This window comes from Ambystoma mexicanum, chromosome 5p, assembly GCF_040938575.1.
Source record: "Ambystoma mexicanum isolate Mex_15411 chromosome 5p, UKY_AmexF1_1, whole genome shotgun sequence".
Lineage (NCBI taxonomy): Eukaryota > Metazoa > Chordata > Amphibia > Caudata > Ambystomatidae > Ambystoma > Ambystoma mexicanum.
Genome location: NC_090930.1, coordinates 1,172,747,628 through 1,172,761,432, shown reverse-complemented (window position 1 = coordinate 1,172,761,432; position 13,805 = coordinate 1,172,747,628).

The following is a 13,805-nucleotide window of genomic DNA, read 5'->3' as shown; positions in this document are numbered from 1 at the left end:
CCATCTCAACACCTGGCCCCCCATGCCGGCATCAACAAACGGGATATCATTTTAGAATGATCAGCAAGGCTCCCAATCCGCCCTGATTAACTAGGCGAGTGAGGTCATCAAATACGGAGTTGAGAGCTGATTTGGTGCCTCTCCCGGGAGCGCAATCCTGATTGGAATGTATCAAAATAACCTGAAGATGCCATGAAAGATGACCTTGCCCGTGTAAGTACATCCTTTGAGTTGGAGGATATTAGTAAACCCTCTTCCCGCTGGAAACTCAACAATTACCTATTACAAGACCATCAGTTTATTGAATCTGTCCAATCATTTATACAATGATTTTATCAAGAAAACCTAGATAGTGACACAACTACAGTTAACAGTTGGGATGCGTTTAAGGCCGCACTCAGAGGCCACATTATGGATTACTCAGGAAGGAAAACAAAATTGCAGAAAAAACATCTAGATGATCTATATTCTCAACTGACATCTACTAAACAACGCTATTATCAAAACTCTAGTGCAATAAATCTCTGTCAGCTCATGTCCATATGCCTCCTAATTAACAAAGAACTTACAGACCTAGCTGTTGGTACCATTCTAAAATACAAAACAAAGATATACCAAACATCCAATAAGGCAAGTAAGTCACTTGCCTCATATTTAAAGATTAAGAAAGAAAGGTTTTATATATCACAAGTAAAGGACTCATCAGGATCTATACACAATCACACTAAAGACAAATATATATACCCCTGATACTGATATTCAGTCCAAGAACATTGAATCTTTTCTCAATAAAATTAATAGATCTTCCTACCCTTTAACGGATCTCTCCCACCTGGATAAGGACTTAACACTCTCTGAGATTGCACTCGCCATCAAAGGTTTGGGCAGAGGTAAAGCCCCAGGTCCAGATGGAATCTCGGCTGAATTTTATAACACTCTTGCCAATTCCCTTAATCCTAAACTCGAATCTTTATTTTGATACTTGATCCCTCAAAAATCCTCATCTGGATCTTTCTCTGAAGCTTTACTCATTCTATTCACTAAACCCGAAAAAGATCCATCACTTCCTTGTAACTGTCGCCCTATATCTCTTATTAACATTGAAAGCAAGATTCTCGCTAAGCTCCGAGACAATAGAATAGAATCCTCACTCCCGGCTCTGATTAAAACAGACCAAGTTGGTTATGTCAAAGGCCGCAACATCTCTTCTAATACCAGATTATTACTTAATGCTCTTAACCGTGTTTCTAAAGATAAAAAAGATACACATGGTTATGCAACTATTGCGCTAGATGCAGAAAAAGCATTTGACCGTGTCAACAGGGACGTCATGTTTCAATCCCTCCAATGGCATGGTTGTGGGGAAAAATTCATATCCTTGGTAAAACCTCTATACTCTTGCCCCAAATCGTCTATCAACATTAATGGTCAATTTCCATCCTTTTGCCCACTACTTAGAGGTACACAATAGGGCTGCCCTTTCTTTAGAACCACTGCTGGAACTCACTAGATCTGACAGAAATATACTAGGAATTCCGGGTGGGACATTTGATACCAAAATTGCGGCATATGCTGACGATATCCTCATCTTCATTAAAAATCCCAAGCTCCACCTTCCCCACTTACTAAACACTCTCCACTTATTTAGCCTTGTTTCTGTATATAAACTCAAAAAAGACAAATCTGAAATATACCACTCAATTCCTTTTGTCTTAAGCATGGGGTAGATGTATTTGGCCTCAAATGGTGCAGTGATTCTATTATATATCTTGTAATTCTTTTTGCCCCCACAATACATGACACTATCAAACTAAACACACACGTACTGCTAAACAAACTTAATGACCTGACCGCTAAGTGGTCCCTTCTTAATCTTTCGTGGTGGGGCTGGCTTGAAACAATCAAAATGATGCTCTGCCCCATTATTCTATATCAGTTACAACTCCTTCCTATTCCACTGCCTTTGTCCTTGTTTAAATCCCTCAATTCTATACTGCTTAATTTCTTATGAGGGTATGGAAGGTGTAAAAGAATTGCTCTTGCTAAATTGCAGGCTCCTTATAATATGGGGGGGTGTTAGGTTTCCTGACTTTAAATTATATCACATGGCATTCCTCATCAAACAATCACGGTGTTGGTTTACCGGTACTCACATTCAAGATACGCCCTCTTGGTTTACTATAGAGAAACTAGATAGGATTGTGAATGTTAGCATGTGCCACACTGAGATGGAATTCTTAACTTTAGCCTGCGTCGCATCTAGATAGAAATGTGAATGTTAGCATGCGCCACACTTAGATGGGATGCTTAACTTAGCGCGCGTCACACCTAGATAGGAATATGAATGTTAGCATGTTCCACACTTAGATGGAATAGTGATATTATAGCAAGTATTACATCTAGACATAATTGCAAGGACAACAATGGCAATTGACCATTCCACTACCAATTTCACCCCTCTGCAATCACCTCTCACACTCTAACCAAACACAACCACAAGCCTACAACACATCCATCCGCACAAACGTCACTACACTGCAACAACAAACCAAACCACACATAGACTTGCACAACAGCACACAATGACTACTGACCGTAAAACACCCCAAGCCCAGCTAACGGACCCACCGGCTGAGGCTGCCAACAGCACATCACTGCTCTCTTGCACTTTTCCAGGCTATTCCCACTAACTTACCCCCCCTTCCCTTTTTCAGAGCTGCCGGAGGGCCATAGTGCACGGTAGTGATAGTGATAGTGCACGGTACAAATATCCTTTAACATTAACATTGACATTAACAAATGTTTGGTTTATCCTTATGAATTACCGGACCTCATCTACATATTCAACCATACCTCTATTGCTCAATCCGACCCGATCAAGGCCTCCGTCTCAGCCCTAAGGGTTTTTCTTTTTCATCATCCTTAAGCTCCCAATAAAAACCTTTCTGCTTTTTTGCAGCATAATACATATATTGTTATTAACAATTGGACTCTGAGTCGAAGATCCTGGTTAAAAAAAGGCATCAGATATATCCAACAAATAATAAATGGTCCTTCCATTCTGTCCTTCCAGCAACTGAAGCATTCATTTTCAGTACCCAATTCGGATTTTTATTTCTTCAACAAATTGATAAACGCTTGTCTGGATGCTCTCCACCTTTTTTCTAATACTGTTCTTTCCCCTAATGTTTTTAGACTACTGCAGCTTACTATGGTCTCTGATCTCAGGGCCTCTAAATTCTATGAAGTCTTGGCCTCAAATCCTGTTGCACAACTGGTGTGCTTGGTGTGGGAGGATGATTTTGGGTGTACCCTTGATGATTACACATGGTCCTTAATATTCTCCAAAATAAGGAATGTCTGTGTATCAGTTAACATAATGCAACACTTCCTCTTTTTTATTCATAGAGTGTTCATCACTCCTTTGAAACTTTCAAAAGCAAAAAATGTCAGTGATGACAAATGTTGGTCTTGTGATCACTCTCCTGCCTCTTATGAACATATGTTCTTCAAGTGTCCGTTTGTGTTCACATTTTGGCAAGATGTATGGAGACTGCTTAGACGTATTTTCAAGGTGGATAACAAACTCTATGATATATTTATTATTATTGCTTTAAAACTCATTACTGCAAATTGGAAGAACTTGCGCTCTCTTTCTGTCAGAGGATGGTGGAACAACATTACCCACATTCAAAGATCAGAGTTATTTATGGCTAATTATCAAGACTGTATTCTCAAATATAATGCAAAATAGTATTTTTATATTCACTACTTAAATTGTTTTAAAGCCTCCTCACATGGCACTTGAATATATCCTCTATACACTTTCATTGTTGTTTCATCTGATGCTTCATTTTAATTTGTCAATGCTGCATGCCAACATTCTATTGTTCTATAATTTCCCTTACCCCTCCCTTTCTTAGCTCTTGTGTCTTTGTTAGTACCCTGTTTGTATTCCCCATGTCTGTCTACGCTTATCAGTTTCAGTTTTGATATTATCTATGCAGATTGTACAAACTTTGAACCTCTATCGTTCTTGTTAATACAGTCGTGTGACTGATTCTTAGCTACTAGTATTTCTGGATTGGCCTATTACATGGTTCGGTTCGATTCTATCTCACATTTGTATCTCCACATCCTCATGAATATATGCTATATGATTAATTGTACCTTTGTTATTAAAATAAAAAGAAAAAAACAAACAATTCTTTCATAAATGGTGATAGGCCCCTTTGATCTTTCACTGTCTGTCTTGAAAAAATGTACACATTACCCTATAAAATTATATTGAAACATATTTCAATGTATTTGATCAGTGTCGAGATTCCTGTTGCCACAATAGTGCTATTCATTGTCAAGGTTAGTCAATGTTGCACTATTTATAGTATTAGGAGTGGAATGTTTAAACTCTAATCCTTGGTAATAAGCCCAACTGTGTGGGGTGCAATTGTTCTTATTTTCTACTTCATGGGAGCTCAATACCACCCTATTGAACATTTTAGCGAAGTAATGTATTCATTAATGTTCAGAAATGCTTGTTTTGACTCAGGATGTGCACCACACTTTTACAGAAAGAGTTTTTGTCCTTTTCCTGGGTGGCTGTTTTAAGAAGCAGCCAGTGTCTGTACCATGATTCTTCTAGTCTTGATTTGTCCAAAGTTGTTTTTTTTTGGCCAAAGTTTGTGTCTCCTTCACTGCAAGCCATGCATTTAGATTGTCTGCCAATTGTGGACCCATCTGACCCTAATCGTATTTTCCAATTCATACATGGGGCCTCATTACGAGGTTGGAGGTAGTCATGGCGCTCGTTCAATGGGGACTTACCAGTCTATTCCGACCTTTGCGGGACCGGTAAGTCCCCATTGAAAAAGCCATTCCCTATTCCCATTTCAGCCCCTATAGGGCTCAATGGGAAGGGAGAAGGCACTAATAACGATACCGCAATTTGCGGTACTGTTATTAGCTCTGAAGTCCCTTAACGGGCCCGTCCATAACACCTGATAAAAACAGGTGTTAAGGAAGGGACCCGCTAAGGGACCTCAGAATAGGACACAAAGGTATTAGGGTGCCCGGTATCCCTTTGCGCCCACCTCGTAATGAGGCCCATGGTTTTATCATATGTGGATCAGTCTCCTCTTGTGTCCCTCTCGTAGTGTTTATACATTATCGATGCATTGTGATCGTTCCCAACACTACATCTTTTTTCAACGTTCTCAACATTAGTGCAGTCTTCTATCAGGACCAAAATATAATCAATTCCCAAATGTGTTCCTCTGATGATATAGTTTGGGTACTGTGTGTTCTTGGAAGTGAATGTGTTGTGTGCTGAAATGTGGCAAAAACATTTTTAAAAAAGCTGTTAATTATTATCTATTTTCTCAAGTTTGTGATTTAGTATGGGAATATCCAGGGCATCTAGGTATATGAGATGACGTTCTTAAATTCCAACCCATGAGCCCATTTTGGCACTCATGTTGCTGCAGATAATTAATGTATGCTGCACATTTTTACAGGGCCCCTTTTAATAGTGTCCTCTGTAAATTAGTTGAGAAGTGCCCTCAATTCTGTCAGCTTCCGGCAATTGGCACAAACATGTATGATGCTGAAACTGTTCAATATGTTTAAATGACATGGGGCAACTTTGTAGCACGCTGCAATGCTGCATGAGATTTGCAAGCCCCTTGAGATCACCTTTTTCCAGCAGGTTTGAAAATATTAAATAACCACCTAACTCCCAGGCCTCCAATATCAATGTCTGCTGTAAAATGATGATACCATATTTTAGAATCAAAGCCAACAAATCTGGATCACTTATTTTTGCAGGATACCTGAGTGTTTCACCAAATGTCTAGGCTTTCTGATAACTACTGGGACGAATAAGAGGGTGCAAGGGATGAGTATCACCAACGTGAGTGAGAGCATGCAATCTAGTTTCTGCCAGGACTCGATTGGCCCAGACTCATTCAAAAGCAGAAGGTAGCGAGAGAATGGTGTTTTCTTTCTTGGTGTGGCACGGACCATGAGAGGCTGCAGGTACACAGAGGCTGGCCAGAGAGAGGAGAACAACGCATCCCAGAAGAAGCATCTTAAAGAAGGCTTGCCAAGTCGGAAGCAGACCGAAGCAGAGGCAGACTGCCTAATGCAGAGCAGAACCATGAAAATGCAAGGAGATGGGTGCTGAGCAGTAGAAGTAGCATGGAGTGGTCTGGCGAGGACACAAGCAATTCCAGGAAGCTGCCGAAAGCCCTGGGAGGCCTGTGAGCAAACAGAGAGGGGCAGTCCAAACCCTAGAGGTAACAGGGTGGCTGATCTCAAGGTTGGGGAGTACCAGAGTGAGCAATAGATTAGGGGCAAGAGAAAAGAGAACCACATGAATGGGGTCTGGGATCCATTTTTGAAAAGCAAACTTAAAAAATATCGTTGAATATGTAAGCCTTAACAGCCACATACCATGGGAGGATAATAAACCAAGGCTGAAAACACACAACTGAAGGGGGTCTCAGACCCATAGAGGGGGAACAACCCTGTGGTTACCACAAAAGGGAAAATAAGCTTTATGGATACAATAAAGTTTCACAGACTTTGACAAGTGTGTGAACCAAAGTTGTGGTCAGGAGAAGAAGAGAGCTGGAAACGTAATCAAGTGAAAGGGGTCTGGGACCCACAAGGTGGACAAATACCCCACAGCTTAAATACAAAGCTTGCATATTCAAGGGACACCCTAAGACCTTGTCAGGAGAGTAAACCTTAAGCAGTGGGTGAAAGAAAAGAGTGGAGGCCCTCCTTAGCATAAGAGTAAACCAAGGAAGGGGTGTTAAGGAAGGGACAGGAGACCCCTTCACACTAGGCAGTGTAATAGAGGCAGTTTTACAGTGGAAATATCATGGAGAAAGGGACCCAAACCCTTGGGTCTTTGTGGAACCTTTTTTTTCATATGCTGGAAAGACTCTTGGAAAAGAGAGACAACCCTTGATTCATGTAGAACTTTTGCTTAATTTTCTACACCTTTTGGAACTTTTGTGTTCGGTTGATGTGATCGAGCTGCAGGTCGGCAGTCAAGAGACATTTTCCCTTTGCAGATTATACTTAGTTTAGTGTGTGAAGGACAGGGTGGGTTTTGGAAACTGGGGGGCAAAATGTACTATGGACATTCAGATGCAGACAGCTTTATTAGTTTGTTTTGTTGAGGCGGGGAAACCCCTATAATGGTCGGGCTAGTTGTGTTTTCCTCCAACTCCAACTTTACTTTATAATAAACATCTTTGCCAATCAACACTCCACAAGCAACCAAGATTAGGTCTGACATCATCACTGCACCCTCACCCAAATGCATGTTTAATGAGTTACACATTTTATTAATCACATTTTTATGGTTTTGAGTTTGTGTCGGCTTGGACACATCTTGGAGAAGTATATTTATTCTATCCTTTACCCTATCCTGAATTGTATTTGTCTCCCTCAAATCCTCTTATTTTGTCGCCTACATAATGTCAAATTATTTAAGGTTGCTTGAGGAGATGTTGGTTGCCATTCTGTATAAGATGAACCTTTGCTCCTACTTAGACATTTAACCTCTTGATTCTTTTCAATCACAAAGATATTTTCAGGGTGGCGTTTGGCCGTTCCACTCATTATATTTCTTTAACACAGTGTTCTAACATGCTGCTGCTTTCCTTCATCACTTTCTTTGCTCTTTTAATGTAGTGTCTGCGGAACGACTGATACTCACACCCCTCCCTCAGTGATGGTATTGATTTGACTAGCTACTGGTTTGTTCTCTCTTCTAGAGTACAACATATGAGATACTAGTTTATTTATTTATTTATCTGTTTGTTTATTCATATTTTTAAAGCGCACATCAACCCGAAGGTATTGTGGTGCTGTTACAGATCATCTTGATGGGTAAAGACGGAGGAACGCATGTTATTTACATATGTTTTGCATTTAGTTACAATATGGTTTTAAACTTAGTTGTTACATGGAGATTGCATATAGTTTTCAGTGTTTTAAAGCATACTTACTTATATGAGCATTCTTACTTATATGTCTAAAACTTCTGTTAACATGTCTGCAATATCACCTTTTATTGCCAGAATTCGAACGTGTAGGTCTTTCACCGACAAGGGTTCTTGGATACAATGTTCATTGCTTTGTCAAATGTTAATCCACTGATCATTCAGTTCTAAAGGCGCAATAAAGACTGGGTTAGGTCTCTTTATTTAATCCACTCATGTTTGATCTTTCGCGGCTTTATTTTGTTTGGTGAAAGCAAGTGAAGTGGATCATGAAGAATTATAAGTGCCATGCCACTGGCACTAGAATCCATTTTTTTCTTTGCTCCCCATGCCCTTAGGTGTCACTGATGCTTTTATATCCATTAAAGTATCCACACATCTAGGTTAGAATCTTGCACGATCTTCTCATTCTGGCCTCACTTTTTTACTATGGCCACCTGAAATGGATCATTACTACTTTACGAAAGAGTATCTCTAGTCAGACCCCTCTACCATTCCTTTTTCTAGCCTCCTTCTGTGCACCTGCCATCTTTTCTTCTGCTGTCATCAAAGTCGGTGTACAAACCTGCATTGAATAAAGACATTCCAGTAGGCTTATTTTCCTAATCAGTCATGATTGGGATGACAATTCTTGATCACATACATGGGCCTTAGGAACCCCAAAACTCAAGCACTCTCTAAAAGATGGAGAGTTTTACCACATAAAATTGAAACCAGGAGACAAAATTGGTGAATGGAGTTGTATAGGGTTTATTAGATTGTTGATTCTCCACAAATTGACATTCCTTTCTTTGTTGTTGTATATCTCAGCTTTTAAATGAAATTATATACTCATTTTGGGGCACATTGTGTCTGTGTGAATAGGCAGCACCAATGCACAATCATCCATGCGTTTGACCTGTGACATAATAGTGTGACTGGTTGAAACTCGTACTCCCTATTTCATGGGTTCCTCCTGCACCCTCAACTTATCCGGACTGCATACCTGACTGCACCAGCTGATCAGAAGATCTTTTGCCAAATACATCTTTGAAATTTCTTTGACTTGATGGGACATTGCTTCTGGGGCAGTAGCATCTCTAATGCCAATTGGCTTCACTTGCTGTGCCTTTCTTATTGGATGCTCATATAGGTCCATGTTTGAGTTTAGGTGCAACATGGTATTGGCCATTTGTAGCATGGAAGGGAGTGTAATGTTCAATATAATGACCAGTGAGAAGTTAAGGGGATAACTGGATGGAGGATGATGCTCAGAAGTTCACCACCAAGCAGACACAGGGTAGAAAAATCAATGATCAGGATTAAGGGCAAAACAAATCCCCTGAAGCTCAACTAGACCCATCGTTCTCTCCCCTATGGACTCTTAGCCTCCTATACTACACATGTCAAATCCGTGGGCTGGGTAGAAATAGAAGATGTGTAAAAAACAAGCAAACGATACAATACCATCCGGCCTCTCACAAGCACAGCACCTTCAGACTGTTTTTCTATAAATTGAAAAGTGGAAATTACCACACCTGCATACTGGTGCTGTGACTAAACGTGTGCTTTCCCCGTAATCTATGCCCCCTTCAATATCTGTATAATATCACTAGCAGTGCTCCAGAGCATGTTGCTGTAACTGACTGCTTAGGCATTTCACCAACCACATTCAGGCATGCACTGGCTCCAGGTGCGTGCATGTGTGCCTGTTGCACCTTAAGTGCCTCATGAATCTGTCGTGCATCACCAGATCTGAAGCACTGACTCTATAGCCACCAGCACCATGTGCACAGCTTGTTTAGGGATCCATATTACAGCCCTCCATGCACCAAACGCCTGGTCACTGATGCCTCAGACAGAAAGCTGCACTCCTGAGATGATAGGCAGGTCATTTTAAGATGTAGCGTAATGTGGAACATCCTATGTAATTACGGCTGCTTCCACTGTTTCCCCCTGCACCCAGCTCAAGAGCCAGTGATAGTGAAAATGGAGTAGATGTTGAATAAAGCCTGAGCATTGTGCTTTGCTGCATCATCTGTACGTTCAAGTGCCTAGAAAATTCAGGTTCAATCCTTCTTCTCAAAGTTGCAGGTTGGCTCCCTTTACCATTGTCCATCTTTTCTTGTAAGGAGGCAGGCATGCCTAAGTACACCTCTTTCTGAGGTGAATATAAGACAGAATTTCATTTTGGAGCAAATGTATTTCCTTTACTTGTTTAAAGGACAAGTCTCTCAGTGTCCTAGTTATTTATTTTCACATATGTCTAAATTTGAAGTGAAATATTAACACTACATTCCACAAAAGACTTCAGACTTTAAAAAACATAACACCTATAAATGCTGGTCAGTGATATAAAGTACAGACTTTTTAAGACTGAGGTATTTCTGATATCATGGCATCATCATTGAGGTACTAATAAATTCCATGAAATCTAAAAAGTAAGAGCCAAACTGATCTCAATTGGGATATTCTACCTAGAAATCAACATCCCATTTCTATCACAGACGGATAAATAGGAAGGGAGGGTTCATTCCTTTGCATAGACTCTCTCTCTAATTGAAGCCAGCATGACAGCTCCTCTTCATTGTATCTCTTCAATCATTTAATCTATCATATCACATGCATTACATGAAAAATGTACTCATCCGAGAGCACAATAAATCTATATTCTATGGCAATGGACATTTTATCTTCAGACATAAGCAGCATGTTTCTCGTTCCACAAGCTATTTCTATTAACCCTTTGTTCCTGCACTGGTGCAGGGCACTGTCCCCCAGAATGGATTTGATCACTCGTAACAAGTTCACCAAGGTGGGCCTCTGCAGATATGCCCCTATTTTCCTTTCTTGTGTTGTGCCTCAGTGGTCAATCCTCTCATCTATCTTACTTACCATAAGCATGAAGCTACTGGGATATCTGGTGCTGGCCCTCAGTGGTCTCCTTCATCAGCAAGCTCACAACATCCAATTATGTCCTACAATATTATCACCAGCCAATATTCGGTCCCTGAAACCAATGCTGCCTTCGAGACTGTTATATGTTAATGTGGTCTTGTCTGTCCTGCTAACCACCTATGTATGATGTAGAATGTTGATGCTGGAGTGATTGGCAGCTCAGTAGAATGTTGGTGAATGTTTGCTGATGAATGTTCTGAGTGTTTCAGTTAGGGCCTGAGCAGGGGGTTTGTGAGGATGGCTGGTGGGTGTGCTCCTTGCGAACTGCCCTAGTCCCTGTCCATGAATATATTGCGAGAAACAGGACCCCAAGCAATATACATATGTAAAAATAAAGTCTACCTGTTTTAATACAAGTTGCTCCACAGCTTGTCTTTGAGTGATTCTCAATCAGCCCACCCGGCTTTACAACACAGGTTTTACAACAGAGACAATGGCAATTGGAGAGCTTCATTTTATCTCAAATTAAATCTGACAAAAAAACAGCACATTTTTTAGTCACTGATTCTTCTTCCTCATCTTTTCAGAACTTACTTTTCTAGCTTGTCACCTATTGAGATTGCATGGCCTGTGGTAAGTTGCTCAACCCATTGGAAGAACATTTTTTGGGCGGCTTATAACGTCTCCACCCCTAAACGAAACCTCACACTACATTGCAAAAAAAAGTATATGGCCCCCTTGGATTGATTCTGCGAAGTCTGCTGAGGTTTCATTAAAGAAATGCTGGCGAGGCGGCGCAGGTATAGGAGGATCCCAAAATGTGTGGTTTTCCTCATAGATGCAATGGAAAACAAACCGCTGGATGGATTTTCACCAAATTTGCGTCAGGAGCAGCAACGACTTTGCCCCAAAAAAGCACTTTTTTAAATTGAGTGTAAATCAGTCCAGTGTTTTTTTTTCTTAAAATGAGCAAACATTAAGTTCAAAACAATGGATATCTGGTTTCGGTCCAAAAACTAATTTCCTAATTTGGTCTGTGGACAGACCTCTGGACGAATCAGGGTGCAGTGTGATGTCTGTGGCCTTTGGACATGCCCTCTGATTCGATGGTGAAAAGCAAGAGGTGCGTCATATTTTTTAAAACAGCTGTCATGTTGGGTCCGCGGACAGCCGCCACTGTCCACGGACAGAGTAGTGGGAGAAAATTTTGGAAAGACATTTGGGGTTATTTGGTGGGTGAAAGAGCGGCTGGAAAGGGTGTGGTGTTGAATAAACATGACATGGAGCTGTTTTTATAGGTGAAAAAAGGGCATGCAGGTGCCTCAACAGTGCGCAGACACTGCAGTAGTCTGCGGACAGTGCTGTGAGCAGACAGGTCGGAAAACTCATTTGGGGTAACTTTATTGTTGAAAGAGGGCATGGAAAGGGTAGGGGAGTGGAATAAAGATAATATGGAGCAATCTTTATAGGTGAAAAAAGGGTTTGTAGATTGCACTAAGTCCACGGTCAATATTGTTGTCTGCGGACATCATTGCAATGACAGCGGGGTCAGGGCGAGTTTTGTTATTTGAAGGTGTATTGTATGTACTTCTTATATGGTTTAATTATATTGTGGTAGTTCTTGCCAGTGCCAGAATCTTGGGGGCATGGCCGTAGGCTACGCCCCCTCTTCCTAGCAATAGCTACACCCAATTTCCCTGCACAAAACAAACAAAACACCTACTACCCTCTCTTCCTGCAAACCACAACCAGAACACCTCATTGACCAATCCCCAGTCTCCTTTCCATGCCAGGCATTCTAAAAGGACCCAGATAGCGCGCCTGCTGTCCCCTTATTAACAACACATTTAAAACAAGCATACTATCACACTTACACTGACATAACTGTGGTAGGTTTTTTTGTTTTTATACTTTATGGCATTTATTTCCCAAAGACCTACTGATTATTTAATGTAAATTCAACTACAGTATATCATTCACTAATGTTGCACCAAACATAGTACATACAATCTACTGTTTGTGAGGGTCAAAACAAGTCAATTTATATGTAACATTGTATGCATTTAAAGCTTTTCAACTATCCTGACATTTGTGATGTCATATTTGATGTCCTGGGTGTTAGCCTTAGCAGTGCACAGTGGTTGCCCAATTTATGGTTGCTTAGCTTACCATAACTGGCGATTTTTTTTGGGGGGGGGGTTCGGGTTTACTTGTAAACATAACATTCCTTTAACAAAGTTTTTTCACTGAATTTCATAGGTTTTCATTAGTGCAACTTAACCATAGTGTTCCTTTAACAATGTGTTTTCAATGAATTACACGGCCACGGTAGTGGCCGTGTAGTTATGGTTAAGTTGCTGTTTCCATAGGAAGAGCACTTTTGGGCGGCTTATAACTTTGATCTCCCTGGACGAAGCCTCACCAAACTTTGCAAAACAAGTATATGGCCCACTCTGAATCTTTTTGCAAGGTTTGGTGAGGATTCATCCAGGGGGGGCAAAGTTATAGGGGGGTCCCTAAACTTATTTTTTTCCCATAGACTGAATGGGGAAAAAACTTTGCTCGCGCCTACAGCCCAAACCGCTGGACGGATTTTCACCAGATTTGGACCAGGAGTAGTGGATAGGTCCCAAAAGCGTGCTTCTGCAGATTTGGTGAAAATCCATCCAGTAGTTTTTTTTTTAAAATGACTAAAAATTAGGTCAAAAAAATTAGTGATATCTGTGTTCGGTCTGCGGACACACTTCCCTGTTCGCTCCGCGGACAGTGTTCTGATTGGCCAGTCGGCTTGTATCATATCCGCGGACACGCGGAATGTTCGCTGATTGGACGGTGTAGAGCGTGAAGCGCGTCAGATTTTCCGTAGCGCCCACCATCTTGGATTCGCGGACGTCAGCGGACAGCGCGGTGAAA